Source organism: Aquarana catesbeiana, linkage group LG01, assembly GCF_042186555.1.
Source record: "Aquarana catesbeiana isolate 2022-GZ linkage group LG01, ASM4218655v1, whole genome shotgun sequence".
NCBI classification, from domain to species: Eukaryota; Metazoa; Chordata; class Amphibia; order Anura; family Ranidae; genus Aquarana; species Aquarana catesbeiana.
In genome coordinates, this window is record NC_133324.1 from 690,349,967 (window position 1) to 690,364,612 (window position 14,646).

Sequence of the window (14,646 nt, forward strand, 5' to 3'; positions counted from 1 at the left end):
TGTCCCCCCCTGATGATGGCCCTGCTGATGGGGAGGTGTAAAGGGGAATACTATAGACTGGAGTGTCTTTTGAGTGGCAGCTCTGAGTATGTTGACATCACATTCAAGATGGTGACACCCAGCAACAGTCTTAGATCTTTCGGATGTCTACATAAGGGAAGCTTTTACCAGTAAGATGCATAAACTACATTAAATGCAGATATAATCTTGGAAAATTTTGTTAAAATTAATGGCCTGGCAGCATGGTTTCTATGAGCCTCTCTACATCAGTTTTGCTTGCCTTTACAAAAATGATCAGTGCAGTCACATCTGTTTTCAGCTATGTACAGTACTATAAAAGAACAATGATCCCCTCTGGCTGGCGTAGTTATGAAAGCCCCTGGTCTAAGCCTAAGTAACATCTGGCTTGCTAATGACCATCTCCTCTCCGTACCTTCTGTGATAGTTTTTCTCCAATGTAGTTATGTACAGCTTGTATGAAAATAATATTATAATATATTACAATATATATATATTATATATATTATATATTATAATAAAATATTATAATCTTCTCCATTACTTTCAATAGCAATCAATACCATCACTTTTTTTCCAAATCACTAATATGTATTGTATAAGACATGTATGAGTATAATGAGTATAAGACAAGTTTCCCACTAACCAACTCCAAAGTTGCGTGATTTTCAGTCTGACTTTGATACAACGTTGAAGTAACTTTGATAAGACTTTTACACTCTCTGGTATTGAAGCATTGTAAAAGTTAAATCAAAGTAGTGCAGGAACCTTTTCTGAAGTTGCAGCGACTTCAGTAGTGTTTATTGGAATGTTCTCATAGAGATACATGGCATTTCACATGTCCTGTGGTTTTGGCTCTCACAAGTCAGATCCTAACTCGCAAGAGTGTGAACAGAGCCTTAAGCCTCGTACACACGATTGGATTTTCGTCCTGGAATTGTGTGATGACAGACTGTTTGCCTAAAATCCAACCGTTAGTACCCTCCATCAGACAATTGTTGTCCAACTTTCTGCCAAATGTTGGATGGCAAGCTAGTAAATTTTCGGCGGACAGCAGTCTGTCGTCAGATTTTTCTATCGTGTGTACACAAGTCCGTCACACAAAAGTCGAAAGTACAAACACGCATGCTCGGAATCAATGCTCACCAAGCACCACATTAGCAGAAGGTGCCCAAAGGGTGGTGCTCAAGAGCTGAAATTCCACGTTCGTGTTTGTTGGCCGACAATTGTGTACCGTTTGTATGCAAGACAAGTTCCTGGCACACACCCTTTCGGACAAAAGGCTGGCAGTTTGTCTGCGGAAAATCCAATCGTGCATATGAGGCTTTAGACATGTACAGTATGTGGTAAACACAAATTGTATTTGAAAGATACAGATAACACATTATAGCACTTAACAGCCTATAATGACAGCTTAAATGAACCTGTTCATAAATGGACATGCATTTTGCCAGTAATAATAAAATCCCTTTAAAACAGAAATCAGAAAGATGTGCTATTGTTTAGAGAAAAAGACTTGCAAGCTCTTCAGATTATTAAAAAAATAAATTATTGAGCAAATAAACAAAATCAACAGTTACATCAACAATGCACGCGGGTTTTAGCAGAACTGCTTAGAATTACACACTGCTTGGATACTGAATAATCATTTCTTTGTTTACAGAGGTCTGCACATAACATGATGTAAAATGCTGGCCCTGGAGTAGACACCTTATTATTACACAGGACAGCTACTCAGGATAAAAGAAGCCTTACATGCCATTTAAGGACAGTGTCACGCTATTTTTCCTAAACATTTCAGTCACAAAGATATTCATCCTATATTCATTTTATTTGTTAAGTATTGTAAGGAAAAAAAGAACACAAATATCATTACAGCGATTTGTGGCTTTGGCTAGGGGACAGTATTGTTCTAACATAGTAAGAACATTACTTTGAAAATTGGCATTGTGGTAATGTAAAAACTTCACTGTATGAATCCTTTGTAAATAATTTTTTGAACATTTCAATTTTAAATTCATTAGAAAATCGAATTTTTGTTACAGACTTCTCTTCCTGGTTATGTTACTTTCTCTCCGCCAAAATACCCACTATCATTCTTGGTGACTTTAACATCCCTGTTATTGTTAACAGCCCGGCTGCATCTCAGCTTCTCAACTTAAACTCATCTTTTGACCTAACATAATGGACAAACACTTTCACTCCCTCCATTGGTAATACCCTTGACCTTGTATTCTCCCATCTCTGCACTCCTGACAACTTCACCAACACCCTCTTTCTGATCACAACCTCATCAGTTTCACAGTATTCTTGTCTTCAACCACCTATCCTTCCCAGCAGCAAATTATTGCTCCTAGAAACCTTCTTGACCCCTTACAGTCTGGCTTGACCCCTTACACGCAGCACTCCACAAAAACTGCCCTACTAAAACTCACTAACGATTTACGAACTGCTAAAACCAACGACCACTACTCCATACACTTAGAGCTAGACCTCTCTGCAGCCTTTGATACTGTTGACCACACACTCCTAGTCCATAAACTCCAGCTCCTTCAGTATTACCTATAATTCTGTCTCGTGCTCTCCAATTCCCCTTTTGTAGGGGTCCCCCAAGGCTCTGTTCTTGGACCCCTTCTCTTCTCTATCTACACCTCCTCTCTTGGTCACTTGATAACCTCCGATGGCTTCCAATACCATCTTGATGCTGATGACACCTAAATCTATCTCGCTACTCCTCACCTCACTCCTACAGTTTCCTCTTGCATTACTAACTTACTCACTGGCATATCAGCAGTGACGTTGAACCACTTCCTTAAACTACGTCTCTCTAAAACCAAGCTGATAATATTCCCCCTCACTCCTCCCCTCCTCCATGACTTTTCCATCAAGATCAATAACACAACTATCAGTCCCTCCTCTCACGCCATGGTACTAGGTGTAATCCTAGACTCTGGCCTATCCTTTCGGCCCAAAATCCAATTGCTGTTAAAAGCTTGCAGACTTCACCTCTTTAACCAGTTCCCGACTGGCTCACATCTATATACGAGGCAGAATGGCTCCCCTGCGCAAAACCCTATACAGGTATGGGGTCCTTTAAGAGCCGCCAGAGGGCTCACGGCGGGGGACCCGATGAGTGTGGACGGCAGTCGCCGCTGGCCACACGCGGTCACATGCACGAGCGCCAGCACGGGGATTTCTGTATGTAAACACACAAATCCCTGTGCTGTCAGAGGAGAGGAGACAGGTTGCTTGTTCCTACTATGTAGGAACAGCAATATGTCTCCTCACCTACTCAGTCCAATCCCCATACAGTTAGAACACACTGAGAGAACACACATTTAACCCCTTGATTGCCCCCTAGTGTTAACCCCTTTTTTTAACCAAAAATATGTAGAAGAATATATATTGGCCTAAACTGATAAGGAAATGTGTTTTTTAAAAACATTTTTGGGGATATTTATTATAATAAAAAATATTGTTTTTTTTTCAAAATAGTTTTTTGTGTATAGCGCAAAAAATAAAAACCGCAGAGGTGATCAAATAGCACCAAAAGAAAGCGCTATTTGTGGGAAAAAAAGGACACAAATTTTGTTTGGGTACAGCATTGCATGACCACGCAATTACCAGTTAAGGTGACGCATTGCCAAATTGTAAAAAGTGCTCTGGTCAGGAAGAGGGTAAAACTTTCTGGGGCTGAAGTGGTTAACACCTATAAAATTCACTCCTTTTTACCTAATGAAACCACGAAGCTTCTCATTAGACATGTGCAGAACGAAAAAATTAATCTAGTTTTGATTCGTTATTTACATAAATTAGTTTAGTTAAATTTGTTTCATTCATTTAATTAGTTTTCGGGATTCATTTAGTTTTCCAATCGATTCAAAAAGTTTTTGAATCAATTTCGAATAGTTTTCCAATTTCCAAAAAGAATAAAATAGAATAGAAAATAAAGGAATAGAAATGTTTTTTCTTTTCTATTTCTTTTATTTTCTATTCTATTAATTTCTTTTTCCAATTTGAAAAGTTTTCGAATTTGAAAACTATTCGAAGTCGAAAACTATTCAAATTTGAAAAGTATTCGAAAATTATTCGAAAACTATTCGAATTTTGTCCAAATTTGAATTTCGTTATTTCGGATTCATTTAAATTCATTACTATTCTAATTCGGATACATCTGAATTTCCGAACAATGAAAATTTGTCCAAATTTGAATTCGGAAACAAAACGAACCGCACATGTCTACTACTCATTCATTCCCTTGCACAATTTAAAAAACAAACATGCAAAGTTACACATCTATACACATATTTTCCAATTTTAAAGGCCATACTGTATATCTACATACTGTATATCTGTGTACTAGTTTTTTTTGGGACACCCCTTTATTTCTCCCAGCATTATTTTTTGTAAATGATGAGGATAGAAAAACTAACAAACAACTAACAGAAATAGTTGTTCAAGTGTGTTACCCCAACATTTCCTAGTTCTGATATGTATCTTTGTTACTATGTACTTGTATGAAAAATTATCCTGCTGTCTTTGCATATCTTCCTTTGTGTGAAATACCTGGTGATCCTGCCAGTCCCCCCTGTTTCCTATTTCAAACTGACCACACCAGGACATGGAAGCATATCCATCCCGGCGTGGCCAATTTTCTTTTTACATTCTACATGGGAACACAGGCTGCCTGTAACCCAAAGGTCAGACTTGTGCTGGCACGCCCCCCCCCCCTGCAGAGCCCCTTACTGGGAAGATCAGTATGCTGCTGTTTCTCTGCCTCCTGCTGACAAGCCCTCCTGAAGTCTCCACCCCTAGCTCTCTAAACCCTTGCAGCTGAGAACAAAGGACATGTGATCACTTACAGATAAAGAAAAAATGATATATACACTGTATACTTACAAATGTTTGCTTTGAAATGTTTTTTTTTTTTTAAACTGAATGGATTGTTTTATGGGGTAAGGGTTTACATATACTTTAAGTACCCAATGTACATGTGCAATATTGAAAAATGAGAATTTGTGAAAAGCTATTTTATTCCTACTGAAATATACAGACCAATATTTCCAGTGATATATCTGTCTAGACAGTGACAACAGAGTGTGGGATTTGTGATGCAGTTTCCCCAGTCAAGGTGTACTCCCTGAGGTTTGAAAAACATTCTTATTATTACCAGGAAACACTTAAGTATCTGGTTCTACTAATACATTTACAGAAGGAAAGAGATGAACTGTGTTACTGTCCAAAAATGAAAATGCCTTTGACAAAAAGGATCCACAAACTAGACCGGCATCATTTTTGGATAATTGTCAGAATGTTTAGCAAAAGTAGCACCAGGTTACCAAAACTAATGTGAATGTGTGGCTCAAATGACCCCTGACAACTTGGGGTGTGCTACTGTTGTCATGGTGAAAGCTGGTTTGGTTGATTGATCCATCCATGGAAAAGGGATTTCAGCAGATGCCCTTTTGGTGTAAAATGTGAGTAGGTATAGTACTATATATGTTGGCTGACCATTTGGCCATATAGCTTTTTCTTCTATCAACATCAGCAACAATGTTTTAATTGGGGAAATATTTTCAAGCAAAAAGGCCAGTGTCCAGAAGGACTCTTGAAGTCTTGGATATCGAAGTCTTGAAGTTCTAGGAACCTTGAATATTCCCTCTTTTCTGTTCGGTTTGCTAGTATCGAAAATGTGTTATACTTTATATATAACTCAGGGCATTGCACTTCCCAATTTCATAAATCCTGTTTCCTGATGATTGCTTTGGATGTGTTCCATTGAATACATTCACATTTTTCCTTTAACCATGCATGTCAAAATGAAAGGAAACAGTGGGTTGAATTGAGTGAAATAAACTTGCAAGGGGCCACATTTACTTAATTCTAGAAAAAAAAAGACATTACATTGGTCATATACATTGGAGTATTAACTATAACCTACAATATTCATCCGTAAGCAAGAATCCAAGAACATCTTATGAGGCTTTCTACAAGAAAAATATGTAAAGAAGTGTAGCCTTTATCAAGTGGAGCCCTATTCAGTTATTCCTAAACTTTCTCAGAGTAGCAAGGAAAAAGAGAAATATACTGATGGCCCAGAAAATACCATTTTGACATACCTGCCCTAAACAAAATGCTTCTCTTTTTTAACTGTTAATAATCTGCACATGTTCTGTTATGTTCTGCTGTATTCATAACCATCAGAAAAATTTTATTTCAAACATAAATGGAGAAATTAGCTATTAAAATGTATTCTGTGCATAATTATGCTAGGAGCTCTAGTTATGCTTGCCTCTAAAACACAAAAGGTTCCAAACAATAGTATGGAGCGTAACTCTGGTGTAGTATATTTTTCAGTCTTCTGTATTTACTTAGCTTTAACATAAAAATATATAAGAAAAAGTACTTGAAGTTCATGGCATATTCCAAAGTCTTAATTCATCAGTAAAAAAAAAAAAAAAACTGAAAAAAAAAAATTCCCTTCACTTTGTCCCTATCTGAACAGCTTCAAGGGCCATACAGGTAGCCTATGAGCAGTAAACAGACCTTAAAAATACAGCTTCACCACATGATAAAGTGTAGACATAAGAAATAAAAAATCACTTTTTCCATAAAAGCATTGAATTATTATGTGAATCCTATTATCCTCTTGCGATCTACACCATGGCAAAGCCATGTGTTCTATGGCAGTGGTCATCAACCCTGTCCTCAGAGCCCACTAACAGGCCATGTTTGCAAAATAACTGAAACACATCACAGGTGATATCATTTTCTGCTCAGTGATTGCAGTATTCTAGTCTGCATCTCCCCAAGGTAATACATAAAACCTGGCCTGGCCACCCGAGGTTGGGTTATAGTTGCCCCACACACCCTTTCCACTGTTCTAGGATCAGATGTGAGTGGAGTCATAAAGAATCTATTTTGGGAATCAGCTGTACCAATTACTGAGCCCAGGGGTGGCTCCAAAAGCGTGTATTGACACATTTAAAACTGTGTCACACGCTCCAAGGTGAGCGCAACCACAATGGGGGTCACTAAGGCACTTCACAGCATGTTTTCTTTGGGCACGTTTGACTCAGAACTGGAACCTTTTTTTTGAACCATCACTAATACACTGACTTTTATTTGAACTTGGTCACTTTACCTTACTGGATTGGAAGATTTTTTCACAATTGTGATTTGAGCACCATAATTAGGGCGATTATAGTTTTAATTTTTCTACGCATGTGACTGATTTACTCTATATGTGTTTTTTTACCATTTTTACTAATATATATATATTTTTTTACTTTTTCACTTTAATCACAGTGGACTTATATGTGTTTAACATTTTTTTAGTATATACACCCCATCAGAAATTATTTTCTCTTTATTTTAACCACTGATGATTTTATATTTATCACATCATGGTTACATTGTAAGATATAGGTATGTTTTATATGCACATTGCACCTTGTAAATTAATGCACCAGACATTTTGGCGTGCATGGTTATAGGATTCACACAGCAAGGGATTTCAGCTAGTGATTTTAGTTTCAAACTATCTGAGATTTGCACGCTATATTATTTGTGATTTATATTCAGGTTTACAGTTATTCAGGTACACCCCTAGGCGCGGCGCATTTTTTCATATATAATTTATCGCACGGTCATGAATACGTGATCTGCGTCTGCAGCCGGGTAGCTATTTGGTTGATTTTCTATTGAGGCACTGGATGATTGTGGCTCGCAAGATTTTTTCTATATATTCATACATAAAACCTGGCCTATTAGTGGGCCCTGAGGACAGGGTTGATGACCACTGTTCTATGGCACTACACTGCATTCTCGGAGGTTTTAGCAGCTGGCCAAGCAGCACTCAGGCAGAAGAGAATTGTCAATTGCAACACCAATTTGGGGGTCATAAAACCCACAGAGAGCCATCAGGGCAGGGGAACAGGATACTGTGTGAACAGGCTCAAGATGTCAGCCCCAGATAATGCTGGGGGAAGCAAATTCACATTTTTGTAACTTACTAAAGGAAAATCAAGGAATGATTTTTCTACATTACAAACTTGACTTGTTGCAATAGTGATTATTTGTCAAAAACTATTACTTTTTTTTAATCTAGTTCATAAATCTTTACTTGCCTTATTAAAACCGTCTGGTTTGATAGATCATGAAAAACTATGCATTTTGGAATTTATTAAACAGTTTTTTTTATATAATCAAAGGGAACAACAATATTTTAAGATGGTCTGAATAAATTTCAGACACCTAAACTGATACATTTATTTATATATACACAGTATCTCACAAAAGTAAGTAAACCCCTCACATTTTTGTAAATATTTTATTATATCTTTTCATGTTACAACACTGAAGAAATGACACTTTGCTACAATGTAAAGTTGTGAGTGTACAGCTTGTATAACAGTGTAAATTTGCTGTCCCCTCAAAAGAACTCAACACACAGCCATTAATGTCTAAACCGCTGGCATGGGCATGGAGTTCACTGAGAGCTTCACAGGTTGCCACCGGAGTCCTCTTCCACTTCTCCATGATGACATCATGGAGCTGGTGGATGTTAGAGACCTTGCGCTCCTCCACCTTCTGTTTGAGGATGCCCCACAGATGCTCAATAGGCTTTAGGTCTGGAGACATGCTTGGCCAATCCATCACCTTTACCCTGAGCTTCTTTAGCAAGGCAGTGGTTGTCTTGGAGGTGTGTTTGGGGTCGTTATGTTGGAATACTGCCCTGCGGCCCAGTCTCTGAAGGGAGGGGATCATGCTCTGCTTCAGTATGTCACAGTGCATGTTGGCATTCATGGTTCCCTCAATGAACTGTAGCTCCCCATTGCCAGCAGCAATCATGCAGCCCCAGATCATGACACTCCCACCACCATGCTTAACTGTAGGCAAGACACACTTGACTTTTTACTCCTCACCTGGTTGCCGCCACACACGCTTGACACCATCTGAACCAAATAAGTTTATCTTGGTCTCATCAGACCACAGGACATGGTTCCAGTAATCCGTGTCCTTTGTCTGCTTGTTTGAATGCAAACTGCGGGATTTCTTGTGCATCATGTTTAGAAGAGGCTTCCTTCTGGGATGACAACCATGCAGACCAATTTGATGCAGTGTGTGGCGTATGGTCTGAGCACTGACAGGCTGACCCTCCACCCCTTGAACCTCTGCAGCACTCATACGTCTATTTCCCAAAAGCAACCTCTTGATATGACGCTGAGCACGTGCACTCAACTTCTTTGGTCGACTATGGCAAGGCCTGTTCTGAGTGAAACCTGTCCTGCTAAACCGCTGTAAGGTCTTGGCCACCGAGCTGCAGCTCGGTTTCAGGGTCTTGGCAATCTTCTTATATCCTAGGCCATCTTTATGTAGAGCAACAATTCTTTTTTTCAGATCCTCAGAGAGTTCTTTGCCATGAGGTCCCATGTTGAACTTCCAGTGACCAGTATGAGAGAGTGAGAGAGATAACACCAAATTTAACACACTTGCTCCCCATTCAAGCCTGAGACCTTGTAACACTAATGAGTCACATGACACCGGGGAGGGAAAATGGCTACTAGGGCCCAATTTGGACATTTTCACTTAGGGGGTGTACTCACTTTTGTTGCCAGCAGTTTTGACATTAATGGCTGTGTGTTGAGTTATTTTGAGGGGACAGCAAAATTACACTGTTATACAAGCTGTACAGTCACTACTTTACATTGTAGCAAATTGTCATTTCTTCAGTGTTGTCACATGAAAGGGTATAATAAAATATTTACAAAAATGTGAGGGGTATATTCACTTTTGTGAGATACTGTGTATAAGAAAATGTGAAAAAAGTGAAGCGCTGTGAATACTTTCTGGATGCACTGTGTGTGTGTGTGGTATATATATATATATATATATATATATATATATATATATATATATATATATATATATATATATATATTACGTATATCACTACCCTTGTGGGAGCCACTGATTAGGATGGGTCCTCTGTTCTTTGCCTTGACCGCTTTAAGAACTTCAGCCTCTCCAACACCTTAGGTCAGTGATGGAAAACCTTGGCACCCCAGATTTCCCATGATGCTCCAGCACTCTGCAGTGTAGTGGAGCATAATGGGAAATGTAGTTCCAAAACATCTGGGGTGCCAAGGTTCACCATCACTGCCCTAGGTTGAGTGTACAAAGCATGCAATATCATAAAAAAATCACTGAAAGTAATACTTAGTACCCATTAGTAGTACTATATCAAAGAGAAAACAGGCACTGAAACAGTTAGTAAAGGCAAACTTAATATATTGTCACCTGGTATAGTAGGTAAAGAAGTAAGCATAGAAATGGATTAACAATGGCAATAACACATTTTAGCATACAGCGTGATTAGTAATAAGCACTAAACATAAGATGACACTTGGTGTCCAGATCAGCATAAACAGTAGCATGGTCACTTAAGGTGCAGTTGTGAGCAGTAATAAACTTGGTTTTACCAAACACATGAACTATACTACCACAGTGCATTGATGGTGACTATGCTAGACCTAGAGCTATTAGGTGTGCACTGTAAATAGAAATGAAGGAAATGGGAGAAGGGAACAAAGAAGACTTGAAGGATGGTCTTACGGGAGAGACAGTCTTTTATGTTGTTTAAATGCTGGCTATCATTGGGGCCGTTTAGGAAGCGGTGGTGCACTTAATGACAGTGTTAATTAACAAGCATATGGTAAAGTTGCGCTATAGATGTGGTATAGGTGCAGTATACCTAATGTCCTGTCTCCTGTAACTTAGTCCCTACTATTGTAGCTGTGTGAAAAATGGGCAGTGAGCAATCTCACCAGTCACTTCAGTGCACGTGTGAACTCTCACTCCACAAAATGGTTCTGGTGATTAGTGTTGGGAAGTACTCTGTTGCTGCTAGGATTGGTTTTGCAGCATAATTACTATTATTAAAAAATACATTTTTTTTTTTTTTTTAAATGTAACCTTGATTTAAAGGACAGTTCAAAAATAAAGCTGAACTTGGGTTTTAAAGCAGAACTCTTTGTTTTCAACTGTTTGCTTGAATACTGTCTGTTCTATTCTCAAAACCACTGTCCCTCATGTGTCCTGCAGTGGAATTCTGGTCCTCAGCACACTTCTGTTGATATTTGATAAATGTTTCCATGTGACTGAACATTTACAGTGCACGTCTGTCTCCCAGTGCTAAAAAATTAATGATTTGCCCAGCTATGCAACGTCTACTTTTACTGAAGTGTTGGAGCAGGTTAAAAAACTCAGCCTCCATAACATAAAGTATGGATATAACAATGTATGAGAGAGAAGGGAGGATGGCAAATCCTATATGTCCCTCAATATTATTAAAAAGAACTATGCAATAAACACTACATTACAAAAACAATGGGTTGAAGGGGATGGACAGTATAAAAAAGGGTTATGAAATTTCCATACAGTTCTTATAGTAACAATTTTATATAATTAAAGTGGTTGTAAAGGCAAAGGTTTTTTACCTTACTGCAATCTATGCCTCCAGCTCCCCTAAATACATACCTGAGCCTGAACTCGCTCCAGCAATGTGCACAAGACCTGAGACTTTCTTTGCTATCTGCCTCCTCAGTGGCTCAGAGACAGCAGCGGGAGCCATTGTCTCCCACTGCTGTCAATCACAGCCACTGATGAGGGAGCAGGGTGTGGGGCGAGCTCCCCTTTGTATGTCTTATGGACACACAGAGTGGGGCACATGAGTGAGCACGCACAAGTGCCCCCATAGCAAGCGGCTTGCTATGGGGGCACTAAGCAAGGGGGAGGAGTCAGCAGCTCCTGTGCAAAACCATTGTATAGACCATGTAAATATAACATATTTGTTGTTTAAAAAAAATTAAAAATATGAAGCTTTACAATCAAAAGTAATTGTGATGCAAATAGTAAGTAATTAGATGCCACAGTTGGTAAATGATGGAGTGTATTACTATAATAATCTAAAAAATGTGTTTTTAAGAAATTACATATCTGACAAAACCAGCTAGAGATACTGTAACCTCATCATTAGGAATTTCCCCTTTTTTTCAATCTGATATATACTTTACCATAACACAAAACCACTTTGCAAAGAAAGAATGCCTGATCCTCTGCTCCTTCCCACAGCTGACATCCAACTATGTTTATAACAACTTAAAACAGATTTCAAAATCCTTTCTTGTGTGGTATCTTTTTAGATATTAAAAATGAGTGGTTTAAATACTTGAATGTCATTGACTCCAGGGACGATTTCAGCTGCTTGCGCAAACCACTTATCTTTAGTATATAACAACATGGACACATGTGTCATTCTTGAGTCTAAACAAGCTTGTTAATATTTGTATCATAATGTTCCTATCTTAATTATCTATGTATAGATCATCATGCTGCCGATGTGAATGAAGACTGTGCTCTAGAAAGGGTGATACAGTGAGAGATAGAACAGAACTATAGGAATGGATGCTGCATTATATTTGCTGTGCTTGTAGTTTACTATTAACAACAGAAGGTAGCGTGGTGATATTAAAGTGTTACTAAACCCACAACAGTAAAATCAGTCTGTATATGCAGTAAAGCATGCTTGTTCTACTCACTGTGGAACCGAAGGGGTTAATCTTCTGCATTGTATAAAAAGGCTGTTTGATCTTGTATGCACACGTCCAGATAGTACAGAGCCTTTGGAGTCAGGCTGGACATGCTCAGTTTGGTGTGTATTGCTAGAGAGTTGTTTTTTTTATTGGGAGAGACTGAGGGTTTGGGGGTCCTGGATCCTGATAGGACAGCTCAGTGCAGTATGAAAACTCCTACAAGCTATAATCAGGAACTGATAGAAGTCACAAGACTGCTATATACTGCTGAGAAAGGGTATTTAGCAGTATATAGTGACTAAAACGATTGCATTTCCATGTTCTGTGTACTGTGGGAGACCAGCTATAGTGAATGCAGGGTCCTGGATTTAGTAACACTTTAAGCACGTGATGTTATGAATTATATACAAAAGGGGGCCAACATAATCATTGTTTTGAATGTTTTTTTATTGTTTATCAATAAAAATTATATTTTTCTGCTTAGCAACTATAGTGCAAAGCAGAATATAGCAGCACATTATATTCTGATGTGATGCATCTTAAGCAGCTAAGTATATCTTTACAATTAACATATTATAGGTTAGTACAATACAAAGCAAAAACAATTTATGACCGTGCTTTCTTACCAGTTAACATTAAATTTAGCTTTGGTCTTCTGTGATTGTTGTTTATAAATGTGTGAAGCACATAAAGTAATTATATCAAACGAATGAGCATATCCAGTAATGGGAAAATATGTTTAATTGTATTAATATGTATAATATAAACAGTAGATGATTGGACCTATATTCAAATGTTAACCTAAAGCTATGTTAACAGTCTTGTTTGGATAGTTACCCTAGGTTCACATCTATGCATTTCTGCAGGCCGCGTTTGTGCAGGCACGGCAGCCCATGCATTTCAATGGGCTGCTGTGCCTGCGTTTCCCTCGGAAAAAGGTACTTGCAGCTTTTTCAAAACGTGGCCTGCAGGGAAATTGCATGTTCATTTGACCACGTTCCCAATGATAGTCATATGTATGAAGGCCTAGCTACATAGGAATTCATATTCAGTAAAATATTCACTTTGCAAGCAAAATCATCCCTTAGCTGAGTGAGTTATGTGAAACACTGCTGACTTCCATCGTCTATATACAGTATGTGCTTTTTTTTCCTTTCCTTTGTATGTGATTGGGTAGTCTTTGCTATTTTAGTTTTATCCACATTCACTAAGCTAAGGAAAAATCGCCTTGAAAAGTGAACAGCCTATTTGCTTTTAGTAAAACATTCAAATAATCTCTAATTTAGGTGAGCATCAATTTAACTTAATTGTGATCGCCTCCTTCAAAAGAGATCATAAGTGAATGCATACGCGTTAAGTTACTAGAATGGAAAGTAACCTAATTAGCATTTTCGTCAGGAAAAGTTAGCTTTTAAGCCCTTCTATTACTCTTTATATAGGATTTATATATTGCAGAGCGCTTTAAATATAAAGGAAGACAGTACAATTACAACCAGAAGGATTAGGAGGGCCCTTCTCATGGAGCTTACAATCTAAAAGGAGATCAATCTATCTATATCCCAGCAAGACTGTTAATATTTGAGTACAGGTCCACTTTAAAGCCTAACCATAGCTAAAACTCTTTTTTCTGTTTTAGGTGAACAGATTTTATTGCTGTTTCTGTCTCTGTTTGAAGGTGATCACTGACACTGCAACAAAAATCTTAGCCATTCACTAATGTTGTACCTCTGCTTTCTGTACATACCTATATGTAGTTGTGATCAGGTGATGCACAGTCTCTTTCTGCTGAATTTGGTTGGCTCATATCGTATATATTCTGTATATTTTTAAAAAAAGTAAATGTTTGTAAACACCATTCATAAAATTTGACCTAAGCACATATATCTCTAGTGTTTACTTGTCTCTCTCCAAAGCTCTAAGTGCCATTTCTCTCTGGTGCTCTGTTCCTCTATTATCTGCATGAGTCACTTCTGACAAGTTCTCCAAGGCATGAGATAACGGCAGCTGAAAATTTGTGTCGGGGAGGGAGCTT

General features: G+C 38.2%; 1 protein-coding gene across 1 annotated transcript in view; it reads left to right on the forward strand.

Annotated features, from left to right (window-relative positions):
- Positions 1-14,646, forward strand: part of FGF2 (fibroblast growth factor 2) — an 81,962-nt gene that overhangs the window by 63,395 nt on the left and 3,921 nt on the right. The window lies entirely within an intron of this gene.